Below are 19,761 nucleotides of genomic sequence, written 5' to 3'. Positions count from 1 at the left end.
GCCTTACAGCGCTTGCAGCGCCGGAGATCCGGGTTCGATCCCGACTACTGCTGTCTGTACAGAGTTTGTACATTCTCCCCATGACCTGCGTGGGTTTTCTCCAAGATCTTCGGTTTCCTCCCACACTCCAAAGACGTAGAGGTTTGTAGGTTAATTGGCTTGGTAAATGTAAAAACGGTCCCTAGTGGGTTGAAGAGAGTGTTAATATGCGCGGATCGCTGGTTGGCGCGGACCCGGTGGGCAAAGGGCCTGTTTCCGCGCTGTATCTCTAAACTAAATTAAACCAGGTGGGGCACAGGGAAGGGACACACATTTGAAGGTCTTTCATCATCATGGGTACGATACATTCACTTTGGTTTCTACCAAAGATAGATTACAATTAAAACACAAAGTACTTGTGCTATAACTCCAGGATCATCATCACCATCGTTGCAAACATCAACGGGCACGGTGCCTTACAATGCTACGTACGACAGAGATCGCAACTTCGACTGAAGTGTAGATGGCTGTTGGCTCGCTAGGAGCTCATCGGCCCTTTGGCAGGTCTTGTTTTTGGTCCTGCTAGGGGTCCACAGCCCCCTCCTCACCTGGCAAACCAGGTGGGGGGCATGGTTTAGTCATCGACTATCCAACCATGGAGCAGGTAGCACGAGATTACATGGTACCCACGGCAGGGGCAACTCCCCCCGACCTGACCTTCCAGGATAAGCACTCAATTAAGAAAACCAAGCCCACTAAATATACCAACTTACAATAAATGACTCCACATGCAAAAAACCCCAAGCTACTTATTAATTAGCTCTTGAAAAAAAACTAATCCAGTGGATGCAAGAATATAACCATATAACATATAACAATTACAGCACGGAAACAGGCCATCTCGACCCTTCTAGTCCGTGCCGGACACATAATCTCCCCTAGTCCCATATACCTGCGCTCAGACCATAACCCTCCATTCCCTTCCCATCCATATAACTATCCAATTTATTTTTAAATGATAAAAACGAACCTGCCTCCACCACCTACACTGGAAGCTCATTCCACACAGCTACCACTCTCAGAGTAAAGAAGTTCCCCCTCATGTTACCCCTAAACTTCAGTCCCTTAATTCTCATGTCATGTCCCCTTGTTTGAATCTTCCCTACTCTCAGTGGGAAAAGCTTTTCCACGTCAACTCTGTCTATCCCTCTCATCATTTTAAAAAACCTCTATCAAGTCCCCCGTTAACCTTCTGCGCTCCAAAGAATAAAGCCCTAACTTGTTCAACCTTTCTCTGTAACTTAGTTGCTGAAACCCAGGCAACATTCTAGTAAATCTCCTCTGTACTCTCTCTATTTTGTTGTAATATCATTGAGATTATCAGGTGGGTACCTCCCTTCATTGGCGTTTTGTTGAATTAGGCCCACGACACGTCGGGAAGGCTCAGCAGTTGGTTCTGGCAACCCAGAACAGCAACACACCCCCACCCCCTCCAATTGCTCCCTCCCTCCCTCCCACCTCTCTCCACCCCCCCCACCCCCCCCCCCCTTGCTGAACCTCTTCAGTGTCATCCAACTGCCTGTTATACCACCTACCAAAACGTTTAACTGGTTTCACCATTATAGACGGGATTTCTTTGTCATCTACATAAAACCTTTCCTCTACTACCTTACCTCTTGCCAAAGGTATACTCTGTGACTTACTCAGCTTAATCTTCAATCTAGCCCATGTAAATTATTGGGGCAAATCCTCCAAAATTATTGAAGAACTCGGATAAGGACATGGACATTTATAAAACAGACTTGCTGGCTGCAAAGGAAAAAACCCCAATCCACAATGGAAGAACCAGTTTCGAACCCGTCTGTGGGCCTGGGCATTACACCACTGTGCGAATGGTGTGAGCAGGAAAGGCTGAGACGGAGATAACGAGATTATCATTGGAAACACAAAGGAAGGAACCGACCCTCAGCAGATGGCAGTGAACAGCCCAACAGCAACACAATCACCATCGTGGATGACCCATCCATCGGGACAATGGGAGCCCATCCAGGTGATGGGATAATGATCAGGCTGAGGGATCATGACATCAGCAAACCCCTTATCATCGGAAGCCTATTGTTCATGCCAGATCGAAACTGGGAAGGACTCGGGTAAAAAAACCGACCCTCAGCAGATGGCAGTGAACAGCCCAACAGCAACACAATCACCATCGTGGATGACCCATCCATCGGGACAATGGGAGCCCATCCAGGTGATGGGATAATGATCAGGCTGAGGGATCATGACATCAGCAAACCCCTTATCATCGGAAGCCTATTGTTCATGCCAGATCGAAACTGGGAATCATCGAAAGACCCTTTTGTCCAGAGGACCACCTGGGGGTTTCAAGGGAGAAACTCGGGTATAAAAAGCAGGAGTCAAGCCAGAACTCGTTCTCTTTCTGCTCTGCTGGACGGCTCCGGTACTGCATTAACCTGGCTGTAAGTACCCCAGTGACCTGGTGAAGTTCCCGAAATACGATAGAGGTTGAGAGAAGAAGGAGAAAGATCAGAAACACTCTTCCGTAGTCAGGTATGAATTTGTCAATGACCACTGTCTGCAGAAGACTTAATTAACAGAAATACAGAGGCTACATTGCAAGATGCGAGGCACTGCTCAGCTGCAAAAATAGGATGGCCAGGTTACATTTTGCCAAGAAGTACTTAAAAGAGCAACCACAGTTCTGGAAAAAGGTCTTGTGGACAGATGAGATGAAGATTAACTTATATCAGAGTGATGGCAAGAGCAAAGTATAGAGGAGAGAAGGAACTGCCCAAGATCCAAAGCATACCACCTCATCTGTGAAACATGGTGGTGGGGTGTTATGGCCTGTACATGTATGGCTGCTGAAGGTACTGGCTCGCTTATCTTCATTGATGATACAACTGCTGATGGTAGTAGCATAATGAATTCTGAAGTGTATAGACACATCATATCTGCTCGTTCAAACAAATGCCTCAAAACTCATTGGCAGGCGGTTCATTCTACAGCAAGGCAGTGATCCCAAACATACTGCTCATGCAACAAAGGAGTTTTTCAAAGCTAAAATATGGTAAATTCTTGAGTGGCTGTCAATCACCCGATCTGAACCCAATTGAGCATGCCTTTTATATGCTGAAGAGCTGAAGGGGACTAGCCCCTAAAACAAACACAAGCTAAAGATGGCTGCAATACAGGCCTGGCAGAGCATCGGCAGAGAAGACACCCAGCAACTGGCGATGTCCATGAATCGCAAACTTCAAGCAGTCATTGCATGCAAAGGATATGCAGCACAAAACTAAACATGACTACTTTCATTTACATGACATTGATGTGTCCCAAACATGATGGTGCCCTGAAATGGGGGGACTGTGTATAAACACTGCTGTAATTCCTACATGGTGAAACCAAAATGTATAAAAATGTCGTTTTTAAAAATCTGGCAATGTAAACTTTAACCATATGTGTTTTTTTCTGTTACAAATCTCAAATTGTGGAGTACAGAGGCAAATAAATAAATGATGGATCTGTGTCACAAACATTATAGAGGGCACTGTAAATCCTCTCTGAACCCTTTCAAGCTTGACAATATCTTTCCTATAAACATGGTGCCCCGAACTGAACACAATATTCTAAATGTGGACTCATCAATCTCTTATACAACTGCAACATGACCTCCCAACTTCTATACTCAATTCTCTGACTGATGAAGGACAATGTGCTAAAAGCCTTTTTGACCATCTTATCTACCTGCGACTCGACATTCAAGGAACCATGCACCTGTACTCCTAGATCCCTCTAGTGTAGGTTCTGCCGTTGTTAGAGATGACAAAATGTAGCACTTCACACTTGTTTGTATTAAATTCCATCAACCATTCCTCCGTCCACCTGGCCAATCGATTCAGATCCTGCTGCAATCGTTCACAACCATCTTCACTATCTGCAAAACCACCCACATTTGTATCATCAGCAAACTTGCCAATCTTGCCCTATATAACCATATAACCATAACAATTACAGCACGGAAACTTGGCCCTACTAATCCTGCCCTGTATCCCTTCTTCGCCTATCCAAATATTTTTAAATGTAGATGAACCTGCCACCACCACTTCCACTGGGAGCTCATTAACCGCCACCAGCTCTGTAAAACTTAATTCTATGTCCTCTCTCGGGGTTTGAATCTTCCCTTTATCTCCTCTCTCGGGGAAAAAGCTCTGCTGCATGCCGCTGCTCTCGTCTCTAGCCTCTGTGACCGCGTTCCTCAACTCTGCTCCTGCTGTCTTATGCGCTCTCGCTGCCGAGCTTCGTGGCATGCTTCTGACTCTATGAGCTGGTAAATCCCCTCATATTACTTCGAGGCAACTCTGTCTATCCCTCTCATCATTTTAAAGACCTCTATCAGGTCCCCCCTTAACCTTCTAGTCCATAAGGCCTCCACCTCCATTTAGAAACCCAGCAACCTTCTAGTAAATCTCATCACTCTCTCTATTTTGTTGACATCCTTCCATTTGGAGACCAAATTGTTGCTGGTCCATGCCTTGCTATTTTTAACATCCCATGGCATATATGTTTGCCCAAATGTGATGTAGAACAAACTTGGGCCCAGAACTGAAGCAAACCTAGTCCAGGCCTGTCCAAGAGCAAACTTCCACCATGTCTATGGAGCCAATTTGGTCCATTCTGCTAATCCGTGGATCCCATGTGTGAACACTACCATGCAGAATCGAAGGCCTTAATGGAATCCATGTGCACAACATCTACAGCTCTGCCCTCATCGACCTTTTTGCTCACATCTTCAAAAGACTCTGATTTGTGAGACTGGCCCTCCCACGTACAAAACCATGCTGACTATCCCTAATCAACCCTTGCCCATCCAAACCCCTCAAAATACTCTCTGGAAACTTTCCAACTACAGATGTTAAGCTCGGTGAAAGTTAGTTATGCTCAGCCACCTATGATACTGCACTGCCATCCAGGTAGGTAGGTGTGTTCCACACAAAGACACAGGCTTGAATGACCAGGTAGTCAGGGCAGTTGACTTTAGCCTGTAAAATACAGCATGTGATATATAAACAAACTATTATTTAATTGAATTCTATGTGAGTGGGCAAGTAATTATCCTGACCACAATATGTAATGAAATGCCATTGTTGCCATACAATTGTGACCCTTTTGCTGAAATGGCATGGTGACATCACAGTCTGTGGTCAAATTAGACCACGGGGTTTTAATGGCAAAACAGCAAGATGCTAAAGCCAAAACAACAGCCTTAGCACAGATCTCTGAGGCACCACTCGTAATCCCCAGTTGACTTATTTATCCGGACTCTCTTTTTCAGTTGTCAATTTCCTATCAATGTCACCTCATATTCCGACCTTATATTTGCTCATTTTATGCAGTGACGTCTCAAATCCCCTGGAATGTTGGTCAACCTGTGCCACTCTGGTCCTTTGGAATGACAATGGTGACTGATTTAGTTTAGTTTAGAGATACAGTGTGGAAACACCGAGTCCGCACCGATCAGCGATCCACGCACATTAACACTATCCTATACAGGCGAGGGAAAATTTTACACATACACCGAGCCAATTAATCTTCAAAGCTGCACGTCTTTGGATTGTGGGAGGAATCCGAAGATCTCGGAGAAAACCCACGCAGTCTCGGGGTGAACCCGGGAATCCGGCTCTGCGGGCGCTGTAAGGCAGCAACTCTACCGTTGCACCAGCGCGGCTGCCCTGATCTGTGGGAAGGGGCATGGTGGGAGGTGTAGGCAGAGTGGGCGTTTGGATCATTTGTGAATCTGTGGTTAGCCTCAGGTTTCTGTGGGTTCACGCTCAGTGAATTTGAGGTTCCCCATCGCACTCTGAAGAGCTTCACCACTTTGAGCAGTGGTGGGGCGGTGACACCTGGGGGTCAGCGAGGATTTGGACGCTTTGAGCCCATCCTTCAAACTTTCCCTCCATCCACACAATGCCCTCTCCGTGCATCAACGTGCCTGTTTTTGGAACCTGTTGGGTGTGCAATCAATATGGCCCACCCAGTGTAACAACTGAGTGTAATCAGAGTGCAGTAAGCCATCGTTTATAATGGGTTTTAGTCGTAGCGTACTGACCTACTGACTGCTGCTGACACTACCTTGGCCCGCACCGCCTTCCCCGCCGCTTGCAGCCTCGGCTGCCCACGTCACCACCACCGCCAACCCTCACCTACACTCCGGCCGCCCGCTGACCGCGGCCATTGGCTTCACCAATCCTCGCCTCCCACCCGGTCATCAGCAAGCCTGCACCGGCAACTCACCTGGAATTCCAGGTCCAGTTCCAGACTGAGAGTCTGCAGAAGGGTCCAAACCCAAAACGTCACCTATCCATGTCTCCCGAGACACTGCCTGACCTGCTGAGTTAGTCCAGCACTGTGTGCATTAATCAGCAACTGCAGTTCTTTGTTTCTACCACGTGCAATGATAATTCCTTACTCGGATATAGCAGACTATCGGCAATAACGGACACCACTCTACCCACCCTGCAATGGGCCGTTATGACGGGGGTTTATTGCATTGATGATGGAACGCCGGTGAAGATCACAGCTTACTTGTCACCGTATTGTGGATGCAGGGCTGAGAACCACATCATTGTCCAAAGGACAAAGTGCTGGAGAAACAGCTGTGGAGGGAAATGAATGCCCTTTGGCCGTCTTCCAGGCTTTGGTCAATGACGTTCTCCGAGACATGTTGAACAAGTACGTGTTCGTCTATATTGATAACACCCTCATCTTTTCACGGACCAAGGAGGAACACGTACACCACGTCCAGGCAGTTCTACATCGGCTCCTGGAGAACTCGCTCTTCGTTAAAGCTGAGAAGTGCGAGTTTCACTGCCCGTCAGTCTCCTGCCTAGGATACATCGTTGGCCAATGGAACATCAAGATGGACCCCGCCAAGGTCTCTGCTGTCACCACCTGGCCTGTTCCTGACTCCCGCAAGCAGCTCCAAAGGTTCCCGGGGTTCGCCAATTTTTACCGACGGTTCATCCGTGGCTACAGTACTGTGGCCACACCCCTCACGGCACTCACCTCCTCCAAGGTTCCGTTCTGGTGGTCTGCCGCGGCCGACGAAGCTTTTCAGACACTCACGATATGGTTTACATCGGCCCCCATCCTCCAAGTTGCGGACTCAGAGAGACAGTTCGTGGTGGAGGTGGACGCCTCCGACGTGGGGGTGGGAGTTGTTCTGGCCCAGGGGGCTGCCATGGACCAGAAGCTCCATCCATGCGCCTTCTTCTCCCGACGCCTGACCCCTGCTGAGAGGAATTATGACATCGGCAACCGAGAACTGTTGGCGGTTAAGTTGGCGTTGGAGGAATGGCGTCACTGGTTGGAGGGAACCGAGCAGCCTTTCTTGGTTTGGACTGACCACAAGAACCTTGAATACCTCCAGTCAGCCAAGAGGCTCTACTCTCATCAGGCCCGCTGGTCTCTCTTCCTCACCCGCTTCAACTTCTCCCTCTCCTACCGACCTGGGTCCCAATGCCCTCTCTCGACAGTTCTTGGCGAAGGAGGAGCCTGCCTCTGGCCCCAAGACCATCCTCCCGTCCTCGCACAGGGTTGCCTCCCTCACCTGGGAAGTGGAGGAGAAGGTCAAGGCGGCCTTGGAGAACCAGCCGGGACCCAGCGCATGCCCTCCTGATCGCCTGTTTGTGGTTTCTGCCCTGCAGTCCGACGTCCTTCAGTGGGCCCACAGCTCTTGACTCACCTGTCATCCCGGCATTCAGCGGACCAAGGAGATGGTGCTATGGAGGTTCTGGTGGGCATCGCTGGAGCAGGACACTCGGGAGTTTTGTCAACGCCTGTCCCATTTGGAACCAGCACAAGGTCTCACACCAAGCTCCTGCGGGTCATCTGCTTCCACTGCCTGTACCCCATCGACCATGGTCCCACATCTCCCTGGACTTTGTTACCGGCCTGCCCCCATCCAGTGGTCACACCACCATCCTGACCGTGGTCGATCGATTTAGCAAGATGGCTCACTTCGTGCCCCTGCCCAAGCTTCCGTCAGCCAAGGAAACGGCCGAGCTCATGTTACTCCACATCTTCAGGCTCCATGGTCTCCCCGTCGATGTGGTCTCCGACCGGGGACCCCAGTTTGCCTCTGTGTTCTGGAAGGAGTTCTGCACGCGTGTGGGGGCCACCGTGAGTCTGACGTACGGATTTCATCCCCAGTCCAACGACCAGACTGAAAGGAAGAATCAGGAGATGGAGACGGCGCTGCGGTGTATGGTGTCCAGGCATCCCTCCTCCTGGTCCCAGCAGTTGTTGTGGGTGGAGTACGCCAACAACACCCTGACAAGCTCGGCTACTGGGCTCTCCCCTTTCCAGTGTGTGCCTACGGGTTCCAGCCTCCACTGTTCCCGGCGCTGGAGAAAGAGGTTTCCTGCCCGTCCGTCCAGGCCTTCATTCGTCGCTGCCGCAGGACGTGGACCCAAGCCAGGGCGGCTCCTCTCCGCTCCGTGGACCATTACGCCACGGCTGCCAACCATCACCGTACCCAGGCCCCCACCTACCTCGCGGGCCAGAAGGTGTGGCTGTTGACCCGGGACCTTCCCTTGAGGGTGGAGTACAAGATGTTGGCACCCAAGTTCATCGGTCCCTTTGAGATCCAGAAGGTCATCAACCCAGCGGCTGTGAGGCTCAAGTTGCCTCGTTCCATGCGGGTCCATCCTACGTTCCGCGTGTCCAGAGTAAAGCCAGTCCGGGAGAGCTCCCTGGTCCCCACAGTCCCTCATCCTCCACCTCCTTGTCTCATCGACGGAGGCCCCGCATTTACGGTTCACCGCCTCCTGCGCTCCCGCCGTCGTGGGAGGGGTCTCCAATACCTGGTCGATTGGGAGGGTTACGGTCCAGAGGAGAGGTCCTGGGTTCCTGCTCGACACATCCTGGACGCCTCCCTCATCGGGGAGTTTCACCGGCGTCATCCCGACCAGCCGTCCAAGTCCGCCACTCCTAGAGGGGTCGCCGCTCCTGAGACTCTGTCCCCTCTTCCGTCTGAGGCGCCCAGTGATGACGAGATGGAGCTTTCCTCTGATGCCATGGAGGAGGATGCGGACATGGATGTCTCAGACGAATATTAGCCCTCGTCCGGTCCCCCGCCTCCCACCCAACTCTGTGTGGGATTGGGTTTATTTTCTTTATTGTTTTTTTTTTTTTGTTTTGGGACGTCCAGAGCCATCCCTTGAGGGGGGGGGGTTTCTGTCAGTCTGCCCTCTCCTCATTCTCATCCACTTCACCTCCCAGTACTTTTCCACCGGTCCCTCCTTCTCCTCACCTGCCTGCCTGCCACTCCCCTGCCACTCCCCTCTCATCAGCCCAACTCTCCTCACCTGTTGCACTCAGTTGCCTCTGATCACCAATTAACCCGCTATATAGACTCTCCTCACCGTGCACACAGTGCCAGATTGTTCTCAGCGTTCATGCAAGACTCTCCAGCGATTTCCCGACCACCTACATGGATTCAAACCTGCCTGCCCCTGACCATTCCGTCCTGTCGGCTTCCCGGATATCACCTCAGCCTCTGTCCCCGACCACGGCCTTTGTCCCGTACCTCCTGGTTTCTGTCTGCCTCTCTCCTGGGCTGCAACGGCTCCACGACTTCCTGCCTGGCTTCGACTCTCCTTTCGTCTGTCCCTCGCTGGTTTGTTTGCATCGTGTGTTGGATCTCCTGGTTACCGGACCTTCCGCTACCCCGACTACGTCTCCTGCCTGCCCCTCTTCGGAACCCTCGCTCAATCCTGAGCCTCTGTGTGAGTACGGTTTTCCCTATTCCTGTGTTACTACTCTATGTTTCAGTATCGTAATAAGGTTCATTACCAATTATACCTGCCTGATTCTGTGCTGCTATTGGGTCCAAGCTATACCCGTTACATATACAACTGCAGTAGATATCTCTGCTCCTATACCCACATCCTTTTGCTAGGAATGATAACATACCGTTCACTTTCTTCACTGCCTGCTGTACCTGCATGCGTACTTTCAATGACTGGTGTACCATGACACCCAGGTCTCGTTGTATCTCCCCTTTTCCTAATCGGCCACCATTCAGATAATAGTCTACTTTCCTGTTTTTGCCACCAAAGTGAATAACCTCACATTTATCCACATTATACTGCATCTGCCATGCATTTGCCCTCTCACCCAACCTATCCAAGTCACCTTGCAGTCTCCTAGCATCCTCCTCACAGCTAACACTGCCCCCCAGCTTCGTGTCATCCGCAAACTTGGAGATTTTGCATTCAATTTCCTCGTCCAAATCATTAATATATATTGTAAATAGCTGGGGTACCAACACCGAGCCTTGCGGTACCCCACTAGTCGCTGCCTGCCATTGTGAAAAAGACCCATTTACTCCTACTCTTTGCTTCCTGTCTGCCAGCCAATTCTCTATCCACATCAATACTGAACCCCCAATACTGTTTGCATAGTTTTAAGAGATTTAAGTTTGCATACTAATCTTTTATGTGGGACCTTGTCGAAAGCCTTCTGAAAGTCCAGATATAACACATCCACTGGTTCTCCCTTTCTATAAGATTCGTCAGACATGATTTACCTTAATAAATCCATGCTGACTTTGTCCAATGATTTCACCACTTTCCATATGTGCTGCTATCCCATGTTTAATAACTGACTCTAGCAGTTTCCCCACTACCAATGTTAGTCTAACTGGTCTGTAATTCCCTGTGTTTTCTCTCCCTCCCTTTTTAAAAAAAAAAATTAAAAAAAAAAAAAAAAAAGTGGGGTTACAATAGCTACCCTCAGGAACTACTCCAGAATCTAGAGTTTTGAAAAATTATCACTAATGCATCCGCTATTTCTGGGGCTATTTCCTTAAGTACTCTGGGATGCAGCCTATCTGGCCCTGGGGATTTATCGGCCTTTAATCCATTCAATTTACCTAACACCACTTCCCGGCTAACCTGGATTTCACTCAGTTCCTCCATCTCAATTGACCCGCGGTCCCCTGCTAGGAACCCGAGGGCTTTGGGACCATCCTGGCAGGGGATGGAGGTGTAGAGTGACTGAACATCCATGGTGAGGATGAGGGGATGGGGGCCTAGAGAATGGAATGTCCGGAGACGACGGAGAGTGTCTGAGTTGTCTTGAACATAGGTCAGGAGGGATTTAACCAGGGGGGGATAGGATGGAGTCGAGGTATGTGGAAATAGGTTCAGTAGGACACGAACAGGCAGAGTCAATGGGTCTACCAGGACAGTCAGGGTTGTGGATTTTGGGGAGAAGGTAAAATTGGTCCTTGCGGGGCTATTAATGGTATGGTAGTGGAATATAGGCATAGACTATTTTCTGAATGGGGTGAGAATCCAGAAATCAGAGATGAAAAGGGACTTAGTACATGATTCCCAAAAAGTTAATCTGCAAGTCGAATTGGTTGTAAAGAATGCAAACTCGATTTATTTCAAGAGGGCTTTTATACAAAAACAGGGATGCAATGCTGAGGCTCTATGAGGTGCTGGTCAGGCCGCATTTTGAATATTGTGAGCAATTTTTGGGCACCATATTTAAGGATGTGCTGGCTCTGGAGAAGGCCCAGAGGAGGTTTACAAGAATTGTCCCAGGAATGAGTAGGTTTACAAATGATGAGCGTTTGTCGGCACTGGGCCTGTACTCGCTGGAGTTTAGAAGAATAAGAGGGGACCTCATTGAAACATACAGAATAGTGAAAGGCTTGGATAGAGTGGAGAGGATGTTTAACTAGTGGGAGAGTCTACGACTGGAGGTCATAGCCTCAGAATTAAAGGACGTTCTTTTAGGAAGGAGATGTGGAGTCATTTCTTTGGTCGGTGGTGAATCTGTGGAATTCTTTGCCGTGGAAGCCAAGTCAGTGGATATTTTCAAGGCAGAATTAGATAGATTCTTGATTAGTACAGGCATCAGCGGTTGTGTGGAGAAGTTAGGAAAATGGGGAGAGATAGAACAGCCATGATTGAATGGCAGTGTAGACTTGATGGGCCGAATAGTCATTGTTAGGCTGAAGCCAATTAACCTACCAACCCGCACGCCTTTGGAATGTGGGAGGAAGCCGAAGCACCCGCAGAAAACCCACACGGGTCACAGGGAGAAGTTACAAACTTCCCCCAGACAGCACCTGCAGTCAGCATCAAACGTGGGTCTCGGGCGCTGTTAGGCAGCAACTCTACCGCTGCACCACCGTGTTGCCCCACGTGTAAAATAGTCTAGCGTATTGGGTGTACAATGTTTACAGGAAGTGGAGAGAATCACAATAAAAGGAGATGATCCTCATTTCATATCGTTCCATTCACCTCTCATACCTATATGAGTCAACCACCATTGACTCATTTCTGCCAATGCCAGGATTTGAAGATGTTCTTCCATTTATTCATATTGCTCCTGATTTGCATCGTCCCTCAAAGTATTTATTTGTTACCACTGCCCCTCCTCCTTGAAATATGTTTCACTTCTAGGACAAAGGATATTTATTGTCAAATACACCAATTGGTGCAGTGAAATTTGTGTTGCCATTGCAGCACACAAATAGGATAAACATAACACTATGGAATTTAACATTAAACATAAATAACATCCCCACAGCGGGATCTACGTTTCCCACTGTGAGGGAAGGCAGGAAAGTTCAGTCCACTTCCTCTATTTTCACCCGTGGTCAGGACCTATTTGTGACCTCCGGAGTCGCCGCTACGGCGGCACGATGTTTCAGGCCCTCTCGCCGGGATGATGGAACTCCAGCGTCGGAAGAACACTCTCAGCGGCTTGGAGTTCCGAAACGGCTGCTTCTAGATAACTGGTCAGATAACATTTCTAGACATTTTTTCCTTCATATTTCTTGTATTTCCGGTTGTACTAGAAAGCAGCTGCAATCATTGAGGAACAATTGGTTTTATTGGTTACAAATTACGCAAGTGAATTGGTTTTATATGTTACAAATTACGCAAGTGAAGCCAACACCCATATCATGCACTGTAAGCAACAGGTATGTACGCTACTAAAACAAATTGAGATGCAGAATAAAAAATCAATTTTATGGAATTTATGTAAAAAATCCACAAAATGTACACTTGAAATTTCCCAGCAGTAATCAAACAAACTTCATTGTACATATCATAACTGCCGTGAACATGATGGGCGTCACAAGTGATTTGCTTGGGAAACTGATAAGACAATGACTTCTATTGGTACAAGAACCCTTTCTGTCTGCTTCCATTTAATTTGGCTTTGTACAAACCCAATTAGTACAGGTGTCAGAGGCTATGGGGAGAAGGCAGGAGAATGGGGTAAGGAGAGAGATAGATCAGCCATAATTGAATGGCGGAGTAGACTTGATGGGCCGAATGGCCTAATTCTACTTCTTATGACCTTGTGACCTGTTATTAATATACTTCACCCCACATGTTCATTAACAAAACCCAGCTATAATCAACTGAGCTGTTTCTCCATGATCACACATTGACATGACCCACAATAGTTAACACCCTATCCCACCATCACTCCAGTCTCTGTCCTGATTTAGACCTTCGACTTTAGAGATACAATGTGGAAACAGGCCCTTTGACCCACCGAGTCTGCACAGATCAGTGATCACCCCGTACACAAGCACTATCCTACACACACAAGAGACAATTTACAATTTACTGAAGCCAATTAACCTACAAACCATTGGAGTGTGGGAGGAAACCAAAGCACCCGGAGATAACCTACATGGTCACATGGAGAAGGTACACACTCCGTACAGATAGCACCCATAGTCAGGATTGAACCCAGGTCTGTGGTGCTATAATGCAGCAACTGTGCCACTGTGCTGCCCATCTGGATCTTTCTGCAACTCCATGCAATGTAATCTCATCCGACCAAGCGATATCACACGCACCCCACCACCACCAAATGTGCGGACTGGGATGAGACTCGTAGCTACCCTGGTCCAATATGATATTGAACCGGAAATTTAATTCAAACAAAGACACAAGATGCTGGAGTAACTCAGCGGATCAGGCAGCATCGCTGGAGAACATGCATGGGTGACGTTGCGGGTCGTCAAACTTCTTCATATCTGACTGGTTGAGTTACATAGAAACATGGGAAATAGGTGCAGGAGGAGGCCCTTCGAGCCTGCACGGCCATTCATTGTGATCATGGCTGATCATCCACAATTGATAATATCAGACAGTTTGGGGTACTTGACAAAATGGAGTATTTCTTCTTCTGTAAAACCAGCTCGGCATCTTTTGCAAAAAGCTGCAAGCCATGAGGACCATGGCTACTGAAAGTCTGTGGCCAGGGAAGGGGTTGAATGAAGGTTGATGTCCAGGTGGCCTTTAATTGGTAATATGTATGAGATTTTGCAGAAGGAGCTAGGTCTTGGTGTAAATGCATGCTTGGGATTGGTTGAGGAAATGATGGGTTACAATAATGTAGCAGTCAGAGTCTTTCCGCTGCTAATTCTGATTGGTCCAGGAGAGGGGCCAAACCAAAGTTGTTTACTTTACCTGGGATAATGTTTCTTTACTGAACACAAGTGCTTTGTGTTGAAACTATATTATGTGATATTATATGATTGGGTTAGGGAACTGTCATTCAATATCTTCTGCAGTCCTTAATTGGCTTGTCGGGGGTTTCCCACCCCATGTATTTTCGCTCCAAGGGTCTGTAAGGGTATAAAAGAGTGGGGAGCACATTGGGGTGTGCCGATCTTCTGCGGTATGTGTTCTATTTGCGTGAGGCTGTTGGGCTCGAGTCAGTAGAGACAAGGATCAGTCCCGCGGTATTGGGCTGTATTGTATTGGTATTGTGTAATAAAAGAGAGTTAGATTTCTAGTGCTCGCATTCGGTGTTTGACTGAAGCAGACTAAGCGGGGTAAGTTTAGGACCAGAATTACATTGGGGGCTCATCCAGGATCTCAATGGATTGCCAAACATAAATTTGTGGTCAGGGAATCGAGTCATGTCGGATTGCGGGAGGAGAAATTGGCGCCATGATGTGACTTTCTATCGGTTTTCCCCGCTCCGCTAGTCTGACGATGAATCGGTTATTCGCGTGCTTGTGTTTGGATTCCCGACGAGATCGATAGAAGATCAGTACTGAGCACTGAGGGCGAGATTTGAGTCCCCGCCTAGGGGGTTGAGGCCCGGAGGGTGGGGGTTGGACTCAAAAGGCTCCTCCCCAGTGGGTTAAAGGCACCACACCATCGGTAAGGCGACAGCTGTTGCAATCGGGAATGTACTGAAACTGGCCTGAGGGTTGGTAGGCCCTGGGGTTTGAGGGTTGGTAGGCCCTCGGGTTTGAGGCCCCACTCAGACTGGGATATAAATTGCGAGATATCCTCAAACACAGGACTGAGAATGTCAGTACTTAGAGGGGAAGTACTGAATCGGTGCTGATAGTGCGATTGGAAAGACGACACTTTAAAAATCGGCATCGAGAACCAGCAAGAAGCGGGTACGTGCTGAAGACCAGTATTAAGCGGGTAGAAGGGTTTGAGGCCCAGGCGATTTGAGGCCGCGCCTGTGTGTGGTTTAAGGCCCAAATAATATTGGGATTTCAGTGTTGGAGTAAAATTGGCTGAAATACTTTAAAATCAACACTGATCTAAATTCTTCGATTTAAATTCAGGACGTCATGTTGAAGGCTGCTGGTTATTGTATAGAGATCCGTTTTTAATCTTGTAAAATTGTAAAATAACTCTGTAATTATATATAACTCCTTAATTGTAATATAGCGATTGTGTGATTAATGCTGCTGTTGTAATCATAGTTTGATCCGTGACTGTGTGTCAATATAGCGTCATCTAATGTAGTTTAAAATAGTGTGATTTTATCAAATGCTTATAACCATATAACAATATAACAATTTACAGCACGGAAACAGGCAATCTCGACCCTTCTAGTCCGTGCCGAACACGTATTCTCCCTGAGTCCCATATACCTGCGCTCAGACCATAACCTTCCATTCCCTTCCCGTCCATATAACTATAAAATTTATTTTTAAATGATAAAAACGAACCTGCCTCCACCACCTTCACTGGAAGCTCATTCCACACAGCCACCACTCTCTGAGTAAAGAAGTCTCCCCTCATGTTACCCCTAAACTTCAGTCCCTTAATTCTCAAGTCATGTCCCCTTGTTTGAATCTTCCCTACTCTCAGTGAGAAAAGCTTTTCCACGTCAACTCTGTCTATCCCTCTCATCATTTTAAAAACCTCTATCGAGTCCCCCCTTAACCTTCTGCGCTCCAAAGAATAAAGCCCTAACTTGTTCAACCTTTCTCTGTAACTTAGTTGCTGAAACCCAGGCAACATTCTAGTAAATCGCCTCTGTACTCTCTCTATTTTGTTGACGTCCTTCCTATAATTAGGCAACCAAAATTGTACACCATACTCCAGAATTGGCCTCAGCAATGCCTTGTACAATTTTAACATTACATCCCAACTTCTATACTCAATGCTCTGATTTATAAAGGCCGGCACACCAAAAGCTTTCTTTACCACCCTATCTACATGAGATTCCACTTTCAGGGAACTGTGCACAGTTATTCCCAGATCCCTCTGTTCACCTACATTCTTCAATTCCCTACCATTTACCATGTACGTCCTATTTTGATTTGTCCTGCCAAGATGTAGCACCTCACACTTATCAGCATTTAACTCCATATGCCATCTTTCAGCCCACTCTTCCAACTGGCATAAATCTCTGTAGACTTTGAAACTCTACTTCATTACCCGCAACCCCACCTATCTTAGTATCATCTGCATACTTACTAATCCAATTTACCACACCATCATCCAGATCATTGATGTACATGACAAACAACAGTGGACCCAACACAGACCCTGTGGCACCCCACTTGTCACTGGCCTCCAACCTGACAAACAACCATCCACCATTACTCTCTGGCATCTCCCATTCAGCCACTGTTGAATCCATCTTGCTACTCCACCATTAATACCCAACCATTGAACATTCTTAACCAACCTTCCATGAGGAACCTTGTCAAAGGCCTTACTGAAGTCCATATACACAACATCCACTGCTTTACCCTCATCAATTTCCCGAGTAACATCTTCAAAAAATTCAAGAAGATTAGTTAAACATGACCTTCCAGGCACAAATCCATGTTGACTGTTCCTAATCAGACCCTGTTTATCCAGATGCTTATATATATTATCTCTAAGTATTCTTTCCATTAATTTGCCCACCACTGACGTCAAACTAACAGGTCTATAATTGCTAGGTTTACTCTTAGACCCCTTTTTAAACAATGGAACAACATGCGCAGTACGCCAATCCCTCTGCACTATTCCCATTTCTAATGACTCTTGAAATATTTCTGCCATAGCCCCTGCTATTTCTACACTAACTTCCCTCAATGTCCTAGGGAATATCCTGTCCGGACCTGGAGATTTATCCACTTTTATATTTCTCAAAAGTGTCAGTACTTCCTCTTCTTTGAATCTCATAGTTTCCATAGCTACTCTACTTGTTTCCCTTACCTCACATAATTCAATATCCTTCTCCTTGGTGAATACCGAAGAAAATAAACTGTTCAATATCTCCCCCATCTCTTTTGTCTCTGCAGATAGTTGTCCACTCTGACGCTCTAATGGACCAATTTTTATCCCTCGTTATCCTTTTGCTATTAATATAGCGGTAGAAACCCTTCGGATTTACTTTGACCTTACTTGTCAAAGCAACCTCATATCTTCTTGTGGGCATACGCAGCATCTTGACCTTGTACGCAGCGTCTTGATGGCGTACACCTAGCGCATGGCGTTGCATGATATCACTGCGCGACACCGTGTGACGCCCAAAATCAGTCGGCCTGCCTTTATCAGTCGGCTTGCGTTCCTGCCCCAGTTCCTGCCCCAGTTCCTGCCCCAGTTCCTGCCCCAGTTCCTGCCCCAGTTCCTGCCCCAGTTCCTGCCCCAGTTCCTGCCCCATATGCTGCCCCATCTCCTGCTTCAGCTCCTGCCCCAGCTGCTGCAGCAGAATGGGACTCAGATTTGGCTCAGGAGACTGATGCCTCAGCTCTGTGGGCAAAGAAGAAGAAGAAGAAGAATAGGGTGGTCACAAGGCCTTATAATTTTACCAGGGAACAAGAGAGAGACCTAGTAGAATGGTATCAGGCCCACCGAGAACTCTATGATAAGGGGCATCGTAATTTCAGGAGCACGGATCTCCGCAACACGATGCTTGAAGACAAGGCGAAGGAGTTCCCTGGCTGCTCTTGTAAGTACATACTTCGTAGTTTGTCTATATTTCTGTGGTTGTAATTGCAGTTCCAATTAAGATTACAATGTGCTCAACACTGATCTTCATTTATTCTATGTTTTCACAGATGACCAACTGTGTCAATGGCTCAAGAGTCAGAGGACATGGTTCGGGAGGCTGTCTCAGTCTTGGCAAGTCTTGCTCCGCCAGTAAGCCACTGACTCACAGAGAGCAATGGATAGTGGAGAAATGGGGGTTTGTGCGGAACCACATAGTTCGAGTGCAGAGGAAAGCGAGCAGCAAGAAGGTGAATAGTTAATAATTATGTAGCAATTATAATTTGTTGGAAAGTGAGATAGTCAAATGATATTTGACAATGATAACTTGGTGGTCACCTTGCTTGCGACGTCCTGATGGCCTTGAACATTTCTGATACACATTTACTTTCTTCCAGTTTACCATGGGGAAATCGTCGTGCACTACCTCGAGTGAGGGCGAGACTGATCCCCCAGATGGACCCCCAGAGGGACCCCCTGGGTCCGGCACTGCGGACAAACAGGTGCACGCCAAACGGAAGCCGGCCTGCACAACTGTGGCAGAATATGGCGTGCCTGTTGAACAACTTCAGCGGGAGATGTTCGCGGATGCTTTCAGGTGAACCATCAGCAAATTTCTCATTTACTCCACCCTACGTCCACATTTCTCCATCGCCTCCTAAAAAATACTTACCAGGATTGCACTCTCTTTGTTGCAGATCATGCAACAGGCTAAGACCACTCACTGCCGAGACAATAAACGTCTTATCACTGCCAAGGACGGTGCACAAAATATTCGTTTATGCCTAATCAACTTTACTGAGGGAGGAGATGTTGCAGATCCCTGAGTCGCAATGGTCCAGCTACTCCTAGGAGGGCTTGGCCTTGGCAAGGGCGCACACATTTCTTCAGCTAGTAAAATCTTTTAATCAAAGTTTATTGAATTTATGAACGTTTGACTTTAATGCTTTTAATGAATTACTCACTACGAATTCCTTGGTGTTGCAGAGTCCGATGAGGCACATGCCATTCATGCCACAACATCAAATGGGGATGATGGCACCACAGCATGCTCCCCAGGTACACTGTGAAACCTTTCTGAGTCTTCAGTCTGACTCAAGATTGTCTGTGACACACAGCTTGTGAAAGGTTGTGTTTTGTTTTATAGGATTTGTTTGGCTCCCATGCATATTGATACATTTATGTGTTTTGCCCACAGGCAATGATGGGATCTGGACCTATGGCACACCCATGGATGGCAGGCCGGCCCAATGTCAGGGCAGCCAGCTCAATGCCACATCATACAACACCCGGCATGGATAGGCTCGGATCATAGATTTCTCAATGCGATTGAAGGGTATCGACACAAGCGCCAAATTCAGCCTGAATCTCTCCGACTATTTGATGGAGTATTCCCCAGTGCAAATGGGCCATAAAGAATGATGCTCTCTCCAACATTCACTATTCTGTTTACTTGTGGTCCACATCAAAG

The 19,761-nt window shown here is 47.5% G+C and overlaps 1 long non-coding RNA gene across 1 annotated transcript; it reads left to right on the top strand.

Annotated features, from left to right (window-relative positions):
* The first annotated feature begins 10,794 nt into the window (after nt 1–10,794).
* LOC129712454 (uncharacterized) lies at nt 10,795–19,526 on the top strand. Its single transcript, XR_008726060.1, has 3 exons — nt 10,795–18,252; nt 18,362–19,349; nt 19,489–19,526. It is a non-coding gene; the product is annotated as an uncharacterized LOC129712454 (long non-coding RNA).
* The last annotated feature ends 235 nt before the right edge of the window (nt 19,527–19,761 follow it).

This window comes from Leucoraja erinacea, chromosome 32 (assembly GCF_028641065.1).
Source record: "Leucoraja erinacea ecotype New England chromosome 32, Leri_hhj_1, whole genome shotgun sequence".
In the NCBI taxonomy this organism is placed as follows: Eukaryota; Metazoa; Chordata; class Chondrichthyes; order Rajiformes; family Rajidae; genus Leucoraja; species Leucoraja erinaceus.
Note: the sequence above shows the minus strand (reverse complement) of the source record. Positions and strands in the feature narration are given on the sequence as shown.